Source organism: Muntiacus reevesi, chromosome 17 (genome assembly GCF_963930625.1).
Source record: "Muntiacus reevesi chromosome 17, mMunRee1.1, whole genome shotgun sequence".
Classification (NCBI taxonomy): Eukaryota; Metazoa; Chordata; class Mammalia; order Artiodactyla; family Cervidae; genus Muntiacus; species Muntiacus reevesi.
Genome location: NC_089265.1, coordinates 24,407,089 through 24,430,947, shown reverse-complemented (window position 1 = coordinate 24,430,947; position 23,859 = coordinate 24,407,089). Strand labels below are relative to the sequence as shown.

Below are 23,859 nucleotides of genomic sequence, written 5' to 3'. Positions count from 1 at the left end.
CCATCTCCCTCTCTTGTCAAAGAATGCATATGTGTACATGTTACTACTATTTTTTGTGTGTAAAACCATATATATATGATTGACAGTATATCACTTATATAACTGACCCTGATAAATAATCAAGTCCTTGCTTCTGAAGGTATATGAGTGTTAGTAGTAGTATATTTTTCTTAAATACTCTTTGCTGCTGCTGCTGCTAAATTGCTTCAGTCTGTCCGGCTCTGTGCGACCCCATGGACAGCAGCCCACCAGGCTCCTCTGTCCACAGGATTCTCCAGGCAAGAATCCTGGAGTGGGCTGCCATGTCCTTCTCCATCAAATGCCCTTTAGTTTTGTATTTTGTATATAGTTTTGCTTAGCATAAATGTGCAAACCATGACAAAATGGATCCTGTGATCAGTTTTATAGATTATTTAGTGTTAGAAAAGGAAATAGTTTGGACAGTCTTCGCGGAGAGTCGCCGCGGTTTCCTGCTTCAACAGGGCTTGAAGGGAACCCGGCTGCTCGTCCCCCCAGCCCCGGCAGGCTACTCGGAGCCAGCCCTCGTCACCACTTGACAGCACCCTCCGGCCGGCCCGAGGTCCCCGCCGCCGCTCCAGCGCAGCGCAGCCGTCGCCGCCGCCGCCCCTCCTCATCCGCCCGCCGTGACGAGTGCATCCCCCTCGCAGGTGCGCCAGAACCACCACCAGGACTCGGAGGCCGCCATCAACCGCCAGGTCCACCTGGAGCTCTGCGCCTCCTATGTGTACCTGTCCATGTCCTACTATTTGGACCGCGATGATGTGGCTTTGAATAACTTTGCCAAGTACTTTCTTCACCAGTCTCATGAGGAGAGGGAACATGCTGAGAGGCTAATGAAGCTGCAGAACCAGCGAGGCGGCCGAATCTTCTTTCAGGCTATCAAGAAACCAGACCGTGATGACTGGGAGAATGGGCTGAATGCAATGGAATGTGCGCTGTGCTTGGAAAGAAGTGTGAATCAATCACTACTGGAACTGCACAAACTGGCCACTGAAAAAAATGATCCCCATCTGTGTGATGTCATTGAGACGCATTACCTGAATGAGCAGGTGGAAGCCATCAAAGAATTGGGTGACCACGTAACCAACCTGCGCAGGATGGGGGCCCCTGGATCTGGCATGGCAGAGTACCTCTTTGACAAGCACTTCCTGGGACACAGTGAGAGCTGAGCCTCAGGTTGGCTTCCCACAGCCACAGGGGCGACTCCTCTGGTCACCAAGGCGGTGCATGCATATTTGGGTTACCTTCACCTTTTCTATAAGTTGTAACAAAACATCTACTTAAGTTCTTTCTTTAGTACCATTCCTTCAAATAAAGTAATTTGGTACCCCCCCCCCAAAAAAAAGAAAAGGAAATAGTTTGATTTCTGAATCAATATCCATCCTTCCGTTCATTTATCTATCAACAAGCGCCTGTTCTGGACCAAACACCATGCTGAGAATTAGGTTATAGTGATCAGTCTAACAGAGTTAATTCATAAAAATATTTTAGGTTAGATTTTTGGATGAATAAGAATGACACTGTATTTTAGTCAATAATAAACTGTTTCAAATGTATATCTCTTCAATTCAAAGCCAAATATTTCTTATTTTATAAGACTGAAATGTTGTGAAGTAATTAGCCTCCAACTAATAAAAAAATTAAAAAAAAATAAGTAACTTTTCTTAAAAATTGTCCCCAATTTAATATCTTGCATACCATCTGGAGAGATGGTCATATTTTGGAGACTTTTCCAGCAGAATTTCTTTTTTTCTAATGATCATTTTGAAAAGTAAAAATAGGAAAGGGGAAAATCAAAAGAAATGTTGTTTTATTTACCAGAGTACTAGGAACTTCTTGCCTTCCAAATCTATTTGATTGAGCTCTTAATATTTTAGCATTTTTAAATATTTTAGCCCTCAAGACTATTCTAAGACCTAAGTTGGCAACTTATCAAAGATATGCAATAATTTATCATGGGCAATTGGAAAAGGAATTGGTAGGATACTATTCAGCCAGAAAAAGCGATGTAGTATACTGATTATGCTACAACATGGATGAACCCTGAAAATATTATGCAAAGTGAAAGAAGCTAGACATAAAAGGGAACATATTATATGATTCCATTTATATTTAGTGTCTAAAACAGGCAAATCCATGGTGACAGAAAGATTAATCAGTGTCAGGGGCTGGGTGGAGAGAGGAATGAAGAGTGACTGCTCATAGATATGGGGGTTTCTTTAGGGGGTGATGGGTATGTTTTGGTATTAAATGTTGGTGAAAGTTGCACAACTTTGTGAATGTAATTGATGCTGAATTGCATACTGGAAAAGAGTAGATTTTGTAGCGTGTCAATTATGTCTCAATTTTTAAAAAGAAAATGCTGACTCTATTCATTCTTCTACTATCTGATCTATTCTGTGGCACAACCCAGACGAGAGAAAGATTCATATGGGCTGGCAAATATTAATTCTTAATCACAAGGCTGCTCTAAAGTCTTAATTCTAATCAGTTTTAAAAATAGGACAGAATTTCAAATCCAGGGTTTTCCTTCTGGGGATAGAAGATCTGGGAAATTCACTGTAGACTAGCGCAGGAAGGAAAAGAATTGACTACAGAAAATGCAAACAAGCTAAAGCCTCATGTGTAATGTCAGAAGATGAAGAATGGCATGATGCCTCTTCAAAGATCTGCTGAGTTTGTAAAAGGAACTCATTTTTTTTCTATAATGGTAGATGCTAAGAAGAACAACATAAAATCTTTAGATATGTGTGTCCCAGGAGGCTTAGAAATTAAAGATCTCAGCCTGGGAGGGATAGCATTTGAAATACAGTCTCTCCAATGGTTGAACATAAAGTTTTGAGCTATGTTACCTGGAACAAAAGTCCTTAGTTAAATTTTTAAGAAAGTTTTTGGTGCTGTAAAAGTATACAAATATTTAAGAGGCAAAAAATATGTGCCAAATCAAACCCAGTACATGGCTACTTTGGAACGGAAGGACTACTATAATGGCTATTACACTAGTATGCACACACTGTTTGTGAATACAGTTTTGGCAATAGGAAAATAGCTGCTGGATTTTCACTGTGGCCTTGTGTGTTAGAAGTGGACACTTCTTTAACTCCCTTCATATGTAAGACTCAAAATATATGCTGAAGATGTCAGCTAGAGCTTTATTCTAAAAGAGCCATTATATCCAAGAGCTTGATTTAAATTTTGAAGGTAGTGTTATACCTCCAAGTAACTTAGGATGTATTTAAAAATGTATATTTTTATTTGCACAGCAGATCTTCAGCTTCAGTCTTTCAGTAGTAATATGTTGTAAGTGTGAGGAAAATATGAGAGAGAAAAAACAAAATATTCCATTCTCTGAAATTTTGCCAAGTATTTATTAAAAGTTTAATTTATATCTTGTATGGAGATTTTTCAGAGGGCATTATTCAAGTTCAAAGTTGGGAGACACTGCCTTCTAGATGGTTCCAGACAGACATTAACAGCTCAGCTGGATGTACATTTTGTGCTCTCTCAAAAAGGAAACAAATAAAAAATAAATCTGAGTCTTCAATTTAGTTGTTTTTTTATTTAAAGCTTATTAAATCTCTTAAATGTGCTAGATATTAGTTTTTACGGTGCCAGAGGAGAAACTTAACTACAGGATTCTAAAACAGGTTTAATAACTCACCTCCAGCTGCTGTGATAAGGAGAAGAACCTGATACTTTGTTCTTTCCCTTTAAACTTTTTAATAAGATAGAGCTCAAGACAGGTGGCTTTGCCATCATGTTTTAATTTGGGAGGGCAAGAGGGTGCCATCTAGTGGCCATGCCTGTCATTGGGTCTGGGCCGTCCTCCAGGGGAGAGCCCAGTCAAGGAAAAGCGAATAGGAACTGAGTCTGTGTTCAGCTTTCTGCTACCCCACAAGGCCACACAGTACCTGGTTTTATAGAACTGAGCGGTGGTTCCGGCTCCCTCCCTGCCCAACCCCTCCTAGTCACTGATGGTGTTAAGCAATATCTTTACAAGCTTGTGCTTCAGTTTCCAATCTTGCAGTTGCCCCTGCCATCTGCTTAAAATGAAGGCTTTGGGGGCCTGGATATACCTCTTTCCAAATGGCCAGCCATGCAGGGCTTTGAAAATCTAGCCTTTGATGTGTTTTATAGGGATAAGAAAACATATATTAAATTCAGCTCTGCTGTACACACTCAGCCACATAACCGAGTCAATCCTAAAGTTGTAATTTCATCTTCGGTTTTTTTTGAGCTTAACTGTTCTAGCTTTCCTGTTGCTGATGACATCATAGGAAGTCACTGATGAGCTGACAACCTTTTATGATCTAGCTGAGGATACATTACTTTTGTCTTTCTTTTTCAGTGTATAATGAATACCAGTGCCTGTGTAAATGTTAAAGAATTACCTGCAGAAGAAAACTGAAACTTCTTAGAAGTAGATCGAAAGGCAAAGTCAGTGAGATGTTCTTAGCAGGGTTTTATGTTTTGCTCCTTAATCAGCCATGAGAGTTATAGGAATAGAACTCATTCAAAGTTGAAAGGTGGAGGGGAGAGAAGGTTAGAAAGCAGATGAAGGCTGGATATTATAGGAGAGAAAATTATTTCACCAACCAGCTTGGGGCGAATCAGAGTTCTGGTGAATCTGCAGTTCTTTCTCACCGTAGATGTGTGCTATTTTTTAGTTTTTCAGTAAGGATGCGGAAGAGCTCTGCTGTATATCTGTGGTCCAAATCTTGAATTCAGAGTGCATGCTTCACAGTTCCAGATCATCAGAGTTGGGAAGAAGGGCAACTACTATCTTAGAGGACGAAAGCTAGGACTTTTCTCTTTGTAGAGATTTTTAACATATTGCCTGTGTGAGTTTGGATAGATGTTTTTATATATATGCCACAAGCAGAAATGAATCTGGAGTGTAAAGTAACAAATCTTTTTTTGATCATGGAGGAGAAACAAGTGGTTGTGAAAGGGAGGGAGGTAATTTAGTGTTTTAATGACAGAAATGTAGATCATTTTCAAATTTAGGTAAGTTGAACAATTGTGTGGCCTCTACTATCAGAACACCATTGATATCATAGGTGAGTGTGTCCAGAAGCCACTTTATTTGGAGGATAAAATGGACAAAAGAAAGCTTACAAGGGTTTACCATGGTATCAAGAATACAGGAGAATGACTTCATGGTTTTAGAGAATTCTTCAAATCTTTTTTTTTTCAGTTGAGGAATAGTTGCTTTACAATGTTGTGTTAGTTTCTGCTCTACAGTGAAGTGAATCAGCTCTATGTATACATATATCTTCTCCCTCTTGAGTTTCTCTCCTATCCTCTCCTCATCCCAGCTCTCTAGGTGACCACAGAGCGCTGAGCTGACCTCCCTGACAATATGGCAGGTTCGCACTAGCTGTTCACACATGGCATTCATGTGTGCAATGAATTCATCCCACCCCTCCCCACATCCACACCTCTGTTTCCTACATCTGCATGCCTAATCCTACCCTGCAAATAAGTTCATCTGTATCATTTTTCTTGATTCCATATACATGTGATAATATATTATATTTGTTTTCCTCTTTCTGACTTACTTGACTCTGTATGACAGACTCTAGGTGCATCCACATTTCTACAAATGACCCAAGTCTGTTCCTTTTAATGGCTGAATAATATTCCATTGTATATAGGTACCACATCTTCTTTATCCATTCATTTGTTGATGGACATTTACATTGCTTCCCTGTTCTGGCTATTATAAGTAGTGCCGCAATGAACATTGAGGTGCATGTGTCTTTCTGAATTATGGTTTTTTCTGGATATATGCCTAGGAGTGGGATTGCTGGATCATAAGGTAGTTCTATTTTTAGTTTTTTAAGGCATCTCCATACTGTTCTTCATAGTGGCTGTATCAATTTACATCCCCACCAACAGTGCAAGAGAATTCCCTTTTCTCCACACCCTCTCCAGCACTTATTGTTTGTAGATTGTTTCATGATGGCCATTCTGACCAGTGTGAGGTGATACCTCACTGTAGTTTTGATCTGCATGTTAGCTCAAAAGATCAATGTGAGAATTAAGTACCATTTGCAAAGCACTCAGCACAGTGACTGATCCTCTATAGGTTCTCAATAATTTTCCTTCCCCATTAGCTGCATACGCCAAGAACACTTTGGAGATTTACAATAGTGATGTGAGTGAAGTGAGAGCCAAATGATGGTATGCAGTGATGAGGGTAGGCAAACAGCCTTAAAATTTTCATACAAATGTAAAAATGCTATATTTAATGTCTTACCTTCTATCAGTTAAAATAAAACATCTGTGAATTTTACCAAGGGACTAATAACATCAGCAACCACTAATGCTGAGCACTTTCTTTGTGCCAGATGCATCCTTTACAAGTCTATTTAATTTTCTCACAGTGATTCAGTAGGGTAGGTCCTGTGATTAGCTTCATTTCACAGGTGAAAAAACTGAAATTCAGGGCATTTAGGCAGATTGTCTAAGATTAAATAGAATGTTCTGGATCCAGGATTCCAGTCCAGTCATTTATATTCCGAAGTTCAATTCTTGGACATTGTGCTGTTCTTCAGTCAAATAAATGCCTGCACTCATTTTCCTTGGTAGGAAAGGGTCCTTCACAAGTTTGAAGTTCCCTTTGGGATTGTTCCAGGAGTGACAACCAGTTTCTCTTCACTGGCTTGGTTCAGTGCTCCCTAGAACTAAAAACTGCTTCCACATCTCCCCAATCTGTCACCATTATTAAGCATCAAATATATGTTTTATCTTTAGGAGAAAAAAAATTAAGATCATGGGTAATAAATGACCATGATTCGACATACAAAAATGAATTGGATGTTGGATCTTCATAGTTCATCTGAATTCCTAAATATAAAAATGATGTCCTTGTCCTGCACCTTTAATCACAGTACGTGTATGTAAAATAGTCCTTCAGTCCTATTATTTATGAAATAGATAGTCAACAGTAATCTTTGGTATTTGTTTTATTCTAAGGTTTCAAAGTTTTTGTCATTCATTTTATCGATGGGGAAACTGAAGACATAAGAGATTCATGCTAAACAAAGAATTTTCCAAATGGATACCAAGAAAGAAAATACGAACCAAGACTCATATACAGAATACTAGAAGTGTTTGACAATCTGCTTGCTTGGAGACATCTTGAAAACTGTTTGCATTTTTCATAAAACATCTTTGATTGCCCTTTTCTCCATGTATGTAGGAAGTCCAATTTTTTTAAACTACATGTTAAAAAAACTTTAAAATAACTCTTAAATCAGAGCCAATGCTTACTATACACACTATACTGTGTCAGGCGCTTTTTAGATATTGTCACATTTAATTCTTGGGCTTCCCTGGTGCCTCAGTCAGTAAAGAATCCACCTGCAATGCAGGAGACCCGGGTTCAATCCCTAGATTGAAGACCTAAACTAAATCTTACTTGCAAATTCTCGGTGGGAAAGTACGTACAGGGGGAGAAATGTTGATATACGTATTAGTCTGGATTTGTGCTGGCAAAATGATTTTCTCAAAGCCTTTAATAAGAACTAAAAATATTCTGTTGCTCTGGGTATATTTCTTTCTTTAAAATGTGAGAAATAAACTGGTACAGGGTTTATGTTAGTCGCTGAGTCATCTCTGCCTCTGCAACCTCCGTGGACTGTAGCCCACCAGGCTGCAGGTTTAGAGGTGAGATTTAAAGTTGGTCAAAAGTCTACCAAATTTCAAAAATATTAATCACAAAAAATCAAAGAACAGGGATGCAGATGCAGGCAGTCTGGAGGGACGTTTATTGTCATGTGAATATGCAGACACTAAACTGTAAAGCTGGTCAAATGGGTCCATTTCAAGCCTGGACAATCTTTTACAGCCAATTAAGGTACTCAAGGCAGGCTGGTTCTAGAACTAAATGGAATCAGCAGAGCCCGTGCAACATATCTAAATATAGATAGAATGCATCTGAGTGTACTCATGTATTTCTAACAGCATATGTTCTTACCTAGGTATTACCTAAAATATAGCACTTGATGTTGCGGTAATACGATGTGTGTTAAAGCAGAATTGGGCCTCCCTTGGACTGAATTCAAAGAGATTTGGATCCAAAAGTACCTTGAAAAGACTTCATTGCGAGGTGACTTCCCATAAAAGGCAACCACCAGAATAGACTAAAAGATAGCCCTAAGGGGCAAAAAGTTGCTTGAAAATTTTAAATGGACCTGAACTTCTTTAAAAAAAAGAAAATTTTCCTTTTGCTGGAAAGGGAGGTGAAGCAATCACAAGATCTGGGCCACACAATCACTCTGTGATTGTTTACATAGTTTGTGACTCGTTTGGAACAATCGAAGTAGAGAGTGTTTTGAACTCTGTTTACCACAAGGAACAAAAATCAAAATAAATATTCAGTTGGCTTCATAATGAAGCAAATATTTTCTGTATTATGTAGTAATAAAAGTCAGCGTGCACTGTAAATAAAGTTTGCTCACGGGCTTGTGAAAAAAAGCCAAATGTCGAATGACAGCCAGATTCTACTACAGAGCGAAGAGAGTTTAGAAATTAGTCGCAATCCCTGAAGCTGAAAGCTGCAGCATGTTGTGTTTGGTTTGGGCCTTTTTTCTTCTGTAGAAAGAGGAAAGTGTAAAGAGCCGGTGGGATTGGCTCTGTGCCCTGGGTGTCATTACTCATTGAATAATGGGGAAAATGAGTGCCAAACCTATGGGGAGGAGGGGAGGGGGGGACGCCACACAGACCTCAGCTCAGGGTTTTAAAGAAAGGGGGGAAAATAGAGCCAATGAAAGAAAGTAAAGCAGTGGTATTGTCCTTCGGGTCGTTACTAGGGGGATCAGGCTGTTTGTTTCACCTGATGCAAAACAAAATATCCTGCAACTCTTAAGTGTATATTTGGGGAGTTAACAGGACATAGGGATAGGTGAGTTCTCCTGGATCATTTCACTAGACCCCCTTTGGATGCCTCTCTGTTCATTCTTTCTTAAAATAGACCACTTTCCTTCTGACAATGTGGCGTACCCCTCTGCCATGGGAGTTTGCTCCCTTTCTTTACAGGCATGGCCCTGGAGACCTCATGGCTGGAGCTCTTTTGAATGCCAAAGGGCACAAACTTTAATCTGTTAAAAAAAAAAAAAATTGCAGGTGTCAAGTACACAGGGCTCTGGACTTGTGGGATGTGAGCAGTACAGCTTGGTTTATAAATTTCTGTCCCAAGCTTTGAAGAGTTTGGAAAACACTTTTCAGGCCTCCAACAAAACAAGAGATTTTCCAGGCTCTCTCTTGCGCTCTCTCTCTTTTTCCCTCTGTCTCTCCCCATTCCTTTCTCCCTCTCTCCCTGCCTCCATCCCTTCCTCTCACTTCTTCTTGCACCAAATATTTGTTTGACCAGAAAACAAGAGAGAACAAAAACCAATTAATAAACAAAACCTCAAGCCTCAATAATAAATCCTTTTAGAAATTTCTGAATACCCAGTTAAGAATCACTTTGAATGTTTAGTTCTTTTATGATGCTTTTGTTGAGCTGCGCAGAAAGAATGTCAAGGCTGAGCTCTGGAGAAAGGCGCTTGGCACCGACCACTAAAGGTCTGCTGCCAGCCGGCGTGGGAAGGACACGGGTTCTGGGTGAAGCCGTCATCCACTCAGTGTCCAGGGAAAATTATTGCTGTTGCAATCGCACACTGAGGAGCTTAAAAACTAGAACAATGAAACCAGGGCCAAATGTCACAACTGCCAGGGAGAAAAGGGGAAGAATTATAAAGGTCATGACCTACCTTTCAAGATTTTTACTTTCAAACTCCCTAAAAAAGAATTTAGAAAAATTGCCTACTAGAGGCATATTTTTAAAGTAATATTGAACATTTGTCACTGTAAGTTAAAATCATTGCAAAGGCCGTCCCTCTAGAGAATTATAAATATTGTCAATTGTAGCCATTTCTACTGGAATCTTAACACTGTACCAATTAGACACTTATAATTAGCCATTACAAATATGTACTGGACATTAGAGTTCATGTTATCTTAATACATTTTATGACTGAAAGTTTTCCTCCTTTAACATTTCAAAATAAAAAAGGACCAAATTATGATCACCAGCAAAAGGAAAACTAAGCCAAAAAGAAAGATGTGTATAAAATGAAACAATTTTTGTTGAATTTTCTGTGTTCGCAAGTCTCTAAGTTTGAAAAATGTCTTTCTGAGTGATATTATTTCAGTTATTATCAGTGTTCAAACAATAATACACATAAATTTTGATAAGTAATATGCTTTATTAATAATACTTCTCTAGATATATGATTCTTTTCTCGTTTCCTAAGTAGTCTGTCAGGGGGTAAACATTACTTATTGCCAGGATGAGACAGGGTTACTCCTAAATCCTATTTCTTTTTGAAAAAAGTATATCAGTGTATATTTATATATTTAAAACTTATTGTCTACCAGTAACTCTTCTAGGCTGTGGGGATACAAGTGTGAACAAAACAGACAATAATCCCTACTTTCTGGGCTCACATTCTAGTGAAGGGTGGCAGAAAATACAAAACTAAGTGAGCAAAACTGTGTATCACGTGAGATGATGAGAAGTGCTATGAAATAACAGAACAGAAGTATATTAATTGCCAAGAGCTGAGTGGAGGGAAAGCTACAGTATTCTAAATACGGTCGTGGGAGGTTCGGACTAGGAAGGTGACCCTGGAACAAAGATCTGAAACAGAAAGAGCAAGCCATGTATTGATTGGGGGAGTTGGGGACAGGGACATGATGGGAAGCGGGGAGGATGCAGGGAAGTAATCTTTTTAAGCAGGATGAAAAGCAAGTACAAAAGCTTGAGGTGGTACCATTTTCTCGCAGGTTTCATGAATAAGAGGCCAAAACAAGGAGGCCAATGTGGCTAGAGTGGAAGGATGGAGGATTAATAGGCAATAAGAATAGGAAGGTATTAAATCATATTTCTAATTTCACCATTATTCATATAAATGCTAAAAAGCATTGATTACATAAAGGGAATGAATTTGAGGGTTGAAGGGACAGATTTTGTAATAATGTAACTCAGTTCTTTGAACTCCTTCTGAGTTACATGCCAAAAAATCACTTAGTGATTACTCATCAAAATTTCTATTTAATAATTTATCAATTATTAATAATAGCTCAGTTATATCATATAAATGCTAAAAAGCATTGATTACATAAAGGGAATGAATTTGAGGGTTGAAGGGACAGATTTTGTAATAATGTAACTCAGTTCTTTGAACTCCTTCTGAGTTACATGCCAAAAAATCACTTAGTGATTACTCATCAAAATTTCTATTTAATAATTTATCAATTATTAATAATAGCTCAGTTATATCACTTAAAAGCAAAGAATTATAAATGGCTTGACCAGCAAAATGATTTGTAATGCAATCATTAGAGTCACTTACCTTCTCTGTTTCTGGTTAACCAAGATGTATCAATTAACCATACCTGCTACTCTTTCTCTTTGAGGCACTTTGTTTAATTTAATATATTCAGGAAAAATTGGGAACATTGAAATATAGCCAATTAGCTGTGCATGAGTGCATGCAAAGTCACTTCAGTCATGTCCAACTCTTTGTGACCCTATGGACTGTAGCCTGCCAGGCTCCTCTGTCCATGGGATTCTCCAAGCAAGAATACTGAAGTGGGTTGCCATGCCCTCCTTCAGAGGATCTTCCCGACCCAGGTGTCAAACAGAGGTCTCTATGTCTCCTGCATTGGCTGTGGGTTCTTTATCACTAGCACATCCTGAGAAGCCCCAGCTTACTGTCCCTTTGCCAATATGTCTTGATAAAATGGTATTATCACATCCCATATTTTAAATAGACTTTTGTCAAAAACTTGAAATTGTGAAACACATCTGATAAAGAACTTATGTCTGGAATGTATCAGCATAAGAACCTCTCACAACTCAGTGAGAAACAGCCCCCCCCAAAGTTGGACAAATGCTCTAAACAGACATTTCACTAGAGAATGGGGAAAGGTGGCAAGTTGTCACATGGAAAGATGTTCAGTGTCATTCGTCATTGGGGAAAAGCTTATTAAAAGCATAATGATCTACTACTTAATACCCTGTGGGATGACTAACGTCTTAAAATTTGACAATACCAAATGCTATAGGATGCAGAGAAACTGAAACTCTTATATTGTGGGAATGCAAAAAGGGACCACCACTTTGGACAACAGTTTGGCAGTTGCGTATATTAATAACACGAACTTACCATAAAACGCAACAATCTCCTTCCTAGGCAGTTACATGAGAAATGAATTATATGTACAGGGATGTTTATGGAAGTTTTATTCATAATCACTAAATACTAAAAACAACCCAAATGGTCAACAACCAGGGAATAGATAAGCAAACTATAGTACATTCATACAATGGATGCATAGTCAGCCAAATAAAGTAGGGAGAAGGTTAACTACAAAGGGAACTTCATGGAGTGATGGAAATAATCTTGATTGTCATGATGTTTAGCCAACTGTATGATTGGTCTAAACTCATAGAACTGTATACCTAAAATGGATGAATTTTACTGTATACAAATTACACCTCAATAAACCTGATGTTTAAAAAACACAAATGCATTTTGTAGCTGCAGATTTCATGCCCTCAATTAATGGGAAAAATATTTGTCATGTACCTTAATAAGCAAAATCAGAAAAGATCTTACTTCATTTTTAATGAAAATGGATATGTTAATACTTAATTGCATGAAAATGATATCACTTTTTAATTCTAAGTAGACAGATTCAAACACATATTCATTCATACATAGATACATGTATACATGCATATGGTAAAGAGTTTCCTGTGACCTGGATAAAAATAAGTCAGTGTCCTGTTAATATTCCTTTCCAGAGTCTCTCTGTGTTGCTCTCATGCATGCCCTCTGAGATGATTCATTCTTTGATAATAGTTGGAGAATGGAAGAGGCAGTAATAATTGAATGAAAGTTGTTATCTCTCCCCCTGCCCACTCTATCTGGATTCAGAATGGTTTTATATAGACCCAAATATTCTGTTCCTAAAGTCATGTTTTGTCTTTATAGAAAATTGCATAAAACAAAGGAAGACAGGAACTCTACTGTGGGTTGATAAGGCCTTAATTAAAGGAGGCTCCTCTGAAACCAATATTTTGAATCATTGTTTTGCTCAGTGCCCCTCGTTTTGGGATACTAGGCCAGTGTAAGTTTCAGGTACTTTTGAAAACCAAAAACTTGTTTTCAAATTGGAGACTGGGATAGAAAGCCATCAGAACACTACAACTGCATGTGCAATGTCCCACAGTTTCAATTTTAGGAAAAAAAATCTAAATAGAAGTTAAGAATGTGGAGAGTCCTCCCCTTAAAACAATCATGTTTGTGTATTCCTTGCAAAGGCTTTGGGTGCCCTCATGCATACCTCAATATGAAGACCATAGTAGTGCATCAATTTTTATGGCAAGAGAATCTGCTCTCATTTTATATATATATCTTTTATCTGCTCTCATTTATATATATATAAAATTTTAACCTAGCTCACCATCAGTTTAGAGATGGTTTTATGTCTGTAATTTCCTTTTGATTTTATACCTGTAAGATCAAATACTATTTAAATGAGGCTGTTCATGTGTACCTACATTATGGTGATATGAATGGGTAGGAAAGAGGACTTATGTTACTGAAATCATTATTTGAGCAACTTTAAGAAAAGCTTATTGCCACTTAACATAAGTAATAACTTAAAATTCATATGACTCAAACAGCTCTTGTGTAAATATATTTGTTTATCTTGCTACCCCAGAAATGAAACCTTATAATTTTCAGCTCCATGTGGTATTAATTTACTGTATCTGAACTTTTCATTTTATTGCATGTAATTCTCCTTCAAGTCTGAAGAGGTTGGAGGCCAAAGATTTGATGTAAATGTCTCAAATATGCCCTAGATGTATGCACTTTTCACTGTTTTCACTCTGTCAACTCAGGCTCACACTTTATGCTCCCAGTTCAAGAATCCAGAGAACAGAGTTCTAATTCAGTCTTCTCTGTCATTATTTCTGGTTCTGGTTTTCCTACTAGTTTGTATACTATTCCTCATTTTAAAAAAAACGGAGTCAGAACAAAAGAGAATTTAAGATTTCATTGTGTTTTCATAAAATAATTGATCTATATTAAAAAAATGAAATGATTACTGATGAGCAAATAAGAAAAAACAATGGCAAATTTATGCAAAATCAACCACATTGACTTTAAAGATACCTATGAGATTTTTTGGACCTCATAAGCTTTCTACCTTTTATTACTGTTTCAAATATGGACATAAGAACGAAGTAGAATTTTGTGTTTTACCTGTTTCAGTGATACTGCCATTTTTCTGTTTATATAACTCATAGGAGTGTGTGTGTGTGTATGTGTGTTATCTCTATGCCTGATTAATTAGGATTTTTATTAATCACTGCTTATGGATCTGTGAAATTTATACTATATTGAAAACTGTTTAATCCATCAAGTTAAAATGACTGTTCTTTGCAAAGCTTTAGGTATGAGAAATTTAATATGGAACCTGATAGCCTCCTACTTATAACATTATGATTTCTTTCAGTGTTTTACTGCTTGCTTATAAAAACATTTTTTGTTAAAACAGAATAGTGCATTCATAGTCACGATTGTATACAGGTACAAGTTGTTCATTTTTCTCAAACATTTGGAAGAAATACAAACAAAAACCATATGTTTTAAATATTCCACAGAATACCTTTCTCCCATTTGTTCCTATGTTGCAAACTTTTTTTAAGCTGGTACTATTCCTGAGACATACCACTAACTTTCCAGTTTTACGACAAGTATCCCTATATATATTCATAAATGCATTTTTCACTTAAATGTGATTTTTAAAACTAAACATTAAACTCCCAGTTTAAGAAAAATCTATAGAACAGTCATACATACAGGTCTCCAAGTCTCTTCAGCAGCTTATAAGATGCTAGGCAATCCTAAACAGGCATCTAGTCTACTCTCTTTCTTCAGACAAAGTGTTCTTCAGCTGATCCAAGCAGATGAGAATATAATTGATTTTTTAAAGCCATGATTTTTAAGCGTTTTTAGGCATGAACACAATTTAATAAAAGTTACGAATCCTCTTCCCAGAAAAAAAAAAAATATACATGTGCATACATATACCCACAGCATTTTACATTGAACTTGGCAAGGATCACCAAACCCATCCATGTGAAAGGGGTCAAATAGTCCCTATTTTTTTTTTTAAATAGTTCCTATTTTAAAGAAAGAGACCCAACATTCTTGCTAGGTAACTCACTCTGTTTTGGATAGTTTATAATCCAAAAATTCTTATCTCTAACTAAAAGCCCTCCCATTTCAACTTGTTCTCTTCATAAAGGTCATAAAGAACCATTACCTTTCATATTCTTGAAGGCCATATTAAGCCTTGGATATGTCTTCACCAAGATAAATAATCTTAGCTAAGCAATTCCAGTTTGGCTATACCTTTTCTCAGAGGCCTCATTATTCAATTCTTAATCATCTTTGTTGACTTCCTCTGAATAGTCTTCAAATTTTCCATACTCCCCTGAGATTACTGATCCTATACCTATTCTCAGACTGTAGTGAAGACCAACCTAAGAAGCCTTCGTGCTTAACAAACCCACTATCCTGAGTTTGGTGGGTGCATGCTTTTCCTGCCATGTTGGAAATCCCACCTTAACAAGTTGCTGCGAATTTCATCCGTGATACTCTTGATTGCTCAGTCGGCTAGATTTCCCTTTTGGGATACATGGTAACTCTTCATCAGGCAAGCTGCACTGTTCAGGCGTGCCATTTCCAGAACTCCAGGGGTATCATTAACAGCCTGTGTAGTGGTTAAGTGGAGGCCCTTCCCTTAGTACTAATGGATTCATTTAAAATAAGCATCTCTGAACAACTTTTACTACCTAGATTTCTTTTCTTCAGTTAATACATCTCTGTTTCACTTTCTTTTCCATTCAAAAGATTTTTAAAATAATGACTTACTAAATATCAGTGCTCACACCTACTTGCTTTAATCTCCCTGGAAACTCTTTGCTACCTCCTGGTTCATTGAGATATTGGTTCAAAGGTCAGTCAGTGATCAGTGAAATTCTGAAGTTCTGCACCCCAACTTCACCATGAGGTCACTTCTGCTTTTTCTTTATCATAGCAATTATCACTATCTTAAATTACCCTGTTCATTTATTTGCTTAATATTTTTTCCTACCTATCCCCCTGACTAGAGTAGGCACTGTAAAATTATGCATCTTATTTGCCTGTCTCATTCATCCTGTAGTATCTGAAACAGTCCCTCACATACCCTGCATCTCCAGTAAACATGTATTTTGGGTGGTTTCTAATATAAACTGTCTCATCCCCTATTTGTCACACTTCACAGTCTTTAAATGCCATGTCCTTATGAAAAATCTTTATTTATGTACATACTTTATGTACATAATTACTTATTAGAGTGCTGTGGTCATCCAGTTATTGAGCTCACTTTGAGGTTTTACTTTTTTAAAAAACAGCAAAAAATGTTTTGATAAAAGGAGATGGGAATACTGCCTCATTACTTAAAATCAGATTACATGAAAACAAATTTTGATAGACATACACCTAGAAGAAAAGAGGACTTTCTAGATGAGGCATCTCCACTGCTGGAATACCCCTCCCCGCCCACCAGAAGCTGCTAGGGGTTCTGAGGAATCCCTTAGACAGAAATAGAGAGTGCCAAAGGAGGAAGAGGAGTGGGAGAAAGCTATAGTGCCTCTCCTTTTCCTCAGGACGGAGAACAAATTCCCATTTTCACTTTTCTGTATGAATGTTATGCTTCCATCAAGTTGTTTTAAAAAATCCTTTGGCTGACCTAATCCCTGTCTTAATTATAGGCACGATTACACTTAGGCATAACCAACATCCACCATCCACCAGAGCCAAAACAAGGGGATGTGCCTGTGTGTCCAGTCAGATCCTTTAGATGGAAGACGTTGGTCTGTGACCTTGGCTTCTAGTGTTTAAAATCAGTGGGTCAGTTGGGTGCTTCTTTCCTCTGAGGAGAGAAATCCTTCTATGCAAACCCTGCCTCTTTTCCATGATTGACAATGATGCCCATAAGATCTTCAGGATTTCCTAGAAGTAATTATATAGAGTATGAAGGGACTTCAAAAGGCTGTTTCCATTTCCATAGTTTTCAAACTACTTTCAATGTTTCCTACTGGAAGAAATACACTGTACATGGTCACCTAGTATGCATATGCCTATACTGAAACCTGCACACACACACACACACACACACACACACACACACAGAGACACACACCCCTCTGAAATTAAAGTTTCACCAAATAATGCTTACTCTTAGTACAGGAGATGTACTTAATATTTTCTATTCTACTTTGACCTACTTCTTTTTTGCCTTTTATTCTTAATGCTAGTTGTTACACACTAAATTGATTTCATGACTTACTAGTGTGTTACTACCTCCAGCTGAAAACTCATGCTTTCCCCATTCTGCAGTAAGGGCAAACATGAAGTCTGATCACTGTACATAGTTTGGCCTTAACCTTTCATGACATTTGGTGTCTCCTTTTCCTGGGGCATCAATTCCCGAACTCAATGATGGTTCGCGTTAGGCTCTCCTCAGCTTATTTCAGAAGATTTCCAGAGCATCCTTAAAAGAGAAAGACTTTATCAAGTCTTAATATCCTATGAGCAAAACTTGAGCCAGAATATGCTGAAGCAGTCTTCATTCAATGACAATGGAAATTCTGAGTGAATTACAAAGACACTGCTTCCTCATGGGTGTTTTTTGTTTTTTCTTCTTTAATCCAGAGTCATAAAATTTTAGAACTGGAAGAGACTTTAGCAAATCTAGTCCAATCCTTTGATTTTAGGGCTAAAACTTTTCCCATGCCCATTCTGAGGAGTTCAGAGCATGAGTCTCATTCCCTTATCAACAATATTTTTAAAAAACAGTTATTTACTGCCATGAGCAGATATATTTTAAGCAGATAGACTTTTTATGTTTTAAGAAAACAAAGGACTAAATTTTGGGGGTACTATAGAAATATTAGAAATAATCACTGAACTGTAGAGGCCATACTGTCACATACTTGAGACAGTAATCTTCTGGGCCTGGATTTTCTGTTATTTAGACCTTCAACAAATATTATTTAAGAATGTAGTAGCTGAACTCAAGCAGCTTATATTATCATGAAATATAAAATGCTTGTTTTCTACACTACAAATTATGTTATCCAAGAATTCAGACATCATAAGCAATATATCCTTTGTACTTCTTTGATCAGACTTTATTAGTTTTTTATTGGACATATTTGCTCTACTACTCTGGATCCTTGTTTCTTGGCATGGACTTACACCTTTTGACTTTACGTCCTCTGTTGCACTTTGGATCCTACCTCACTAGTTATTTTATTCATTGATTCAATAAATATGTATTGACTACCTCAGATATGTCAAGTATATTCTAGACACTGAAGTTGCAGAAGTCAGTAGGAAAAACCAAGTCTTTGCACTCAGAGAATTTACATACCGGGGGTGGGGGGCCTATGATGAGTAGAGAAATCCCCCCTCACCCCCCATATCTGACTTAATTCATCAGACTCTTTAGGAAAGTATTGAATTGCATCAAAATTTTTAAAAAATTCCCAGATCTCCAACAGAACTAAGGAGACGAATATTTAAGAAGTTGAGTTCATTGGGTTATCTAAAAAGTTGTGAGCTCTTTAGCCCAGGTTGCTGAGTGTTTTGAAGAGCAATCCCTGCATATGAGTATCTCTGTTGATTTTAACCCCTACAAGAATGATATTATTAACCAACAGTAATTGACAAAGAAACAAAAGGATGGAAGAGAGTGCTAGAAGGAATGTGGGAGGATATTAGGCTGTAGGGGAAGAACACATTCTGAAAATGGAAAAGCAAGCAAGTATCATATTCCAGCTTTGCCAAGAATATTTTTGGAGTCATGACTAGACATAGTAACGAGGAAAGCTACTAAAGCTCCCAACTCTAATAGAGTTGGATCTAGCAGAAGTGGGAAGACTGCTGGCACTCTCCTTCTAGAATTGCATTGTTTTGATGTTCTGACTCAAGTCTTAAGCATGACATTTCATGATTGACTAAGCCATGGAGCAACCACACCCTATTCTTGGCAAAAATATACATCATATTACATTACAAGGATAGCACAATGGAAAGTTTTAAAAATAATAAATAAACACCGTATCTTATTTGTAAATCTTGTCAAGATTTTCAAGGACTTGCTTAGCTCCCTGACGAAACCTCTTTTTGTTTGGTGAATAAGATGCGGCACGCAGAGTTACTGCTTCAAAAATAAGCTCCTTTTCAGTTTTAACTTCTTCAGCCCTAACCAAGGGGGGACTCTCCTATTTAGTGGTAAAAGTAGATCCAGGTTTTACGGCTGGAGAGAGTCCAGGGCAAAGTGAAGCAGACGGTTGTGAAGAATTATTTATGGCAGATTTTGTGATGCCTGTGTCGTACTTTGATTTAATAGGGGGGAAAATGAAATCTGAAGCAGAGTGAATTCAATTTCCAAACTTTACTAGGTGTACATGCCGGTTTTACACCAGGGTACTATCGCTACCCCCAGCTTCTCTTCATGGCTTTCATTCTTTGCAGAAGTAAACTCTTCCCTAAAAAGACCTGTGAAAATACTGCATTGGATTATCCACAAAAGTCTCCAGAATAACACATTGAAATCTTGACAGGGAACCTATTCAGCTATAAGACACATGATGGGTTACATCCTTATCATGATAAGCAAACTCACTTTTCAGTGGAAATTACCCTCCAAAAGGAGAAATAAATACAGAGCCCTAAAGTTAATGGCAACACATCACTTTTGCCAGTTGTTCCTAAAAACTTGGTATTGGCCCACAAGTGGTAATATTGGTCATTTAAAGATTTCAAACATTGTCATTTTGCAATGAGAATCAAATACTTGTTTTCACTCTAATTTTTAGTAAGTATGACTTTTAAAATATTTTATTTTCCTGTATTTTCCAAAAAATGGCGTAACATTTTTGTTACGCCAAAAAATGGCGTAACAAAGCAAACTAAATGTTTTTGATAAGAAAGATAATACATGAATGTGCAGGTTTTAGTAAGTAGTGGTATCAAATTTTGTTAACTGTAAGATTTTAACCTATATTAAAATATATTATTATTGATAAAAATAATTTTCTCTTTAATTTGGAGAACAAATTATGTCATTTTGGATCTTATCAGTCAGTCAGTGTGTGCTCAGTCATGTCTGACTCTTTGTGACCCCGCTGGACTGTAGCCTGCCAGGCTCCTCTGTCCGTGGGATCCTCTAGGCAAGAATACTGGAGTGGGTTCCCATGTCCTCCTCCAGGGGATCTTCCCAATCCAGGGATCAAACTCGTCTCTTGTTTCTCCTGCATTGACAGGCAGATTCTTTTCCACTGTGCCACCTAGGAAGTCTTGGTTCTTATACCATTACTATAGATGTGTTTACTGTATCATTTTTGTTTATATGTAAGGGCATCCCTGGTGGCTCAGAGAGTAAAGAATCTGTCTGCAATGCAGGACACTTGAGTTCGATCCCTGGATTGGGACAATCCCCTTGAGAAGGAAATGGCAACTCACTCCAGTATTCTTGCCTGGAGAATTCCATGGACAGAGGAGCCTAAAGAGCTGCAGTCCATGGGGTTGTAAAGAGTCAGACACGACTGAGTGACTAACACACATACCCAAGGTAGATGTAGATTAATTTCCCTTGCATTTTTATTAATCTACCAAACCACTATAATTATTAAACTGGTATCCTCGAACAAAACTTAAAGAAGAAATTGCATTTATTTGCAAAACAATGAGCTGTTTATCTTAACCTGTCAAACACAGATCTCAGGCTTGAGAGGAGAGAGAAATAGAACAAGATGCTGGAATACAATAATAGTCTTTTAAAAATATATATATATATATATTTAATTGGGGTACAGATACTTTACAATGTGTTAGTTTTTACTATACAGCAAAGTGAATCAGTTGTATGTCTAAACATGCCCCTCCCTCTGGACTTCCTTCCCCACCACCATCCCACCTATCTGGGTTACCACAGAGCTCTGAGCCGAGCTCCCTGCAGGTTCCCCTTTGCTGCATATTTTACATATGGTAGTATATATATGTCAAGCCTAGTCTCCCAATTCATCACACTCCCCCTTACCCCTCCTCATGTCCATGTGTCCTTTCTCTATATCTGCGTCTCTATTCCTGCCCTGCAAATAGTTCACCTGTACCATTTTTCTAGATTCCACATATATGCCTTAATATATGATATTTGTTTTTCTGTTTCTGACTGACTTCACTCCGTATGACAGACTCTGAGCTCATTCTTGTCTCTACAAATGACCCAGAATCATTGCTTTTTATGGCTGAGTAATATTCCATAGCCTTTACGTACCACATCTTTATCCCTTCATCTGTTGATGGGCATTTAGGTTGCTTCCATGTCCTGGCTATTGTAAATAGTGATGCAATGAATATTGGGATGCACATGTCACTTTGAATTTTGGTTTTGTTGAATACATTTATTTATTCAACAAGTACTTATTGAACTCTTATTATGTGCTAGACCCTGTACTAGATACTAGGATATGGTAGTTAACAAAACCAGCAAGGTTCCTGCCCTTATGGGACTTACAATCTAATAAAGAAGAGAAAGACATTCAAATTGTAATCACACAAATAAATATAACTATAAATAAATAACTGTGAACTATGATAGATGCTGTGTAAGAAGCAAGAAGGGACAATTTAGATGACCAGATATAGGAAGGCCACTCTGTGGAACTTTTAAGATGAAAGTGAGACATTCAAGAAGCAGCAGGAAGAGTGCCCGGGGAGCCCAAACTCATTTACATTTAAATTGAGTGAACCAAATCTAAGCAATGTGAACACTTAGACCACAGACTACTTCCCTAATATTTGCTCTCCTTTATAGTGAAGGTGACATTTTGAAATAGCTTTGTAAAGCTTGTGCTTGCTTTGTTTTTTTGAACTCATAGGAAACTTAATCATCAGTCATGGTTTACTATAACCATTATCACACTGAGTTCCAGTTATCTGGTACAAGGTTTCCCTGGTGACTCAGTGGTAAAGAATTTGCCAGCAATGCTGGAAACCTTGGTTCGATCCCTGAGTCAGGAAGATCTCCTGGAGGAGGACATGGCAGTGCACTCTAATATTCTTGCCTGGAGAATTCCATGGACAGAGGAGTCTGGTGGGCTACAGTCCAGGGGTTGCAAAGAGTTGGACATGACATAACAACATTATTTGGCACGAGGATTTGGTATTTACATCAGAGCTTTAATTGGAATTGGTTTCACACAGGTAAATTACTTTTTATATTCTTTTTTCTCTTCTTTAAAAATTTTTATTGTAGTAAATATATATTGCCTAAAAATCACCATTTTAGCCACTTTAAAAGCATCGTCCTATAGCATTTGTTGTCTGTTGTTGTTTAGTCGTGTCCCAGTCTTCTGCAACCCTATGGACTGTAGCCCACCAGGCTCCTCTGTCCATGGGATTTCCCAGGCAAGAATATTGAAGTAATTGCCATTTCTTTCTAGAAGCGATCTTCCTGACCCAGTGATTGAACCTGCATCTCCTGCATTACAGGCAAATTCTTTACTACTGAACCACCAAGGAAGCCCTCCTGTAGCATTAAGTACATTCAAATTATTATGCAATTGTCACCACCATTCATCTCCAGAAATTTTTTAATTTTCTGCAACTGAAACTCTATACCATCATACAATATTAATTTCTCCACTTTATCCACCACCTCCCTCCTCCCAGCAACCACCATTCAACTTTATGAATTTGACTGCTCTATGTACCTCATACAAGTGGAATCATATATGTTCTCAATGTTTATCCTTTTTGTAGCTTGTGTCAGATTTCCTTCATTTTTATAGCTGCATAATATTTCATTGTATGTATATAGTATGTATGTATGTAGATGTGGTGAAAAGAATATTTTATTTATCCATTTATCCTGGGTTGCTTCTACCTCTTAACCTATTGTGAATAAGACTGCTATGAACATAGGTGTGTGTATAAATGTTTGAGTCTCTGTGTTCACTTCTTTTGGGTATACATCTAGAAACAGAATTGCTGAGTCTTATAGTAATTCTGTGTTTACTTTTTTGAATCAAACTTGTGCCTTTTGAATTCATACATTCAGCAAATATTTTTTTGACTCTTCCTGTGTGCCAAGTAGCCATACCGAAGTTGGGAATGAACTATGATGACACAGACATTGCCTTCAAGGCTTACAGTCTAATGTTTGAGTAATTTTTGTTCTTTCGTTTGATGGTGATGATGATTTTCAGTTGACTCATTGACTCTCTCCTGGTCTTCTTGAACTGGTAATATATTTGTACAACGTATAGCAAGAGTACCGTTGTGACTCCAAGTTTCACTAACTTGAGGCTCTGAGCAACTGAGTCAACCTGAGCCAGATGGAAATAGTACATCACCCAGTAAATCAGGTGATTCGGAACCTAGCCAACAATTCCCCTATATGCATTATGTGTAATAAGTAGCTTGAAGAGAAAATCAGTTCAGTTAAATCCAAAATTTGATTAATAGAACCTGCACAAATGAAATTGTAGTACTATTTCATTTATTCTACTAAGGTATTAAATTAGATTTGGGGGAACTATTTTTTCCATTGAATGGCATTATACTAATGGAAGTAACATATAAGAAAGAATAATCCAGTTTGAGGAAGTTTTTTTATACAACTTTAAAGTTTCTCTAAATAACAAAG

The 23,859-nt window shown here is 37.5% G+C and overlaps 1 pseudogene; it reads left to right on the top strand.

Annotated features, from left to right (window-relative positions):
* The first annotated feature begins 383 nt into the window (after window positions 1–383).
* Window positions 384–1,346, top strand: LOC136148333 (ferritin heavy chain pseudogene; annotated as a pseudogene).
* The last annotated feature ends 22,513 nt before the right edge of the window (window positions 1,347–23,859 follow it).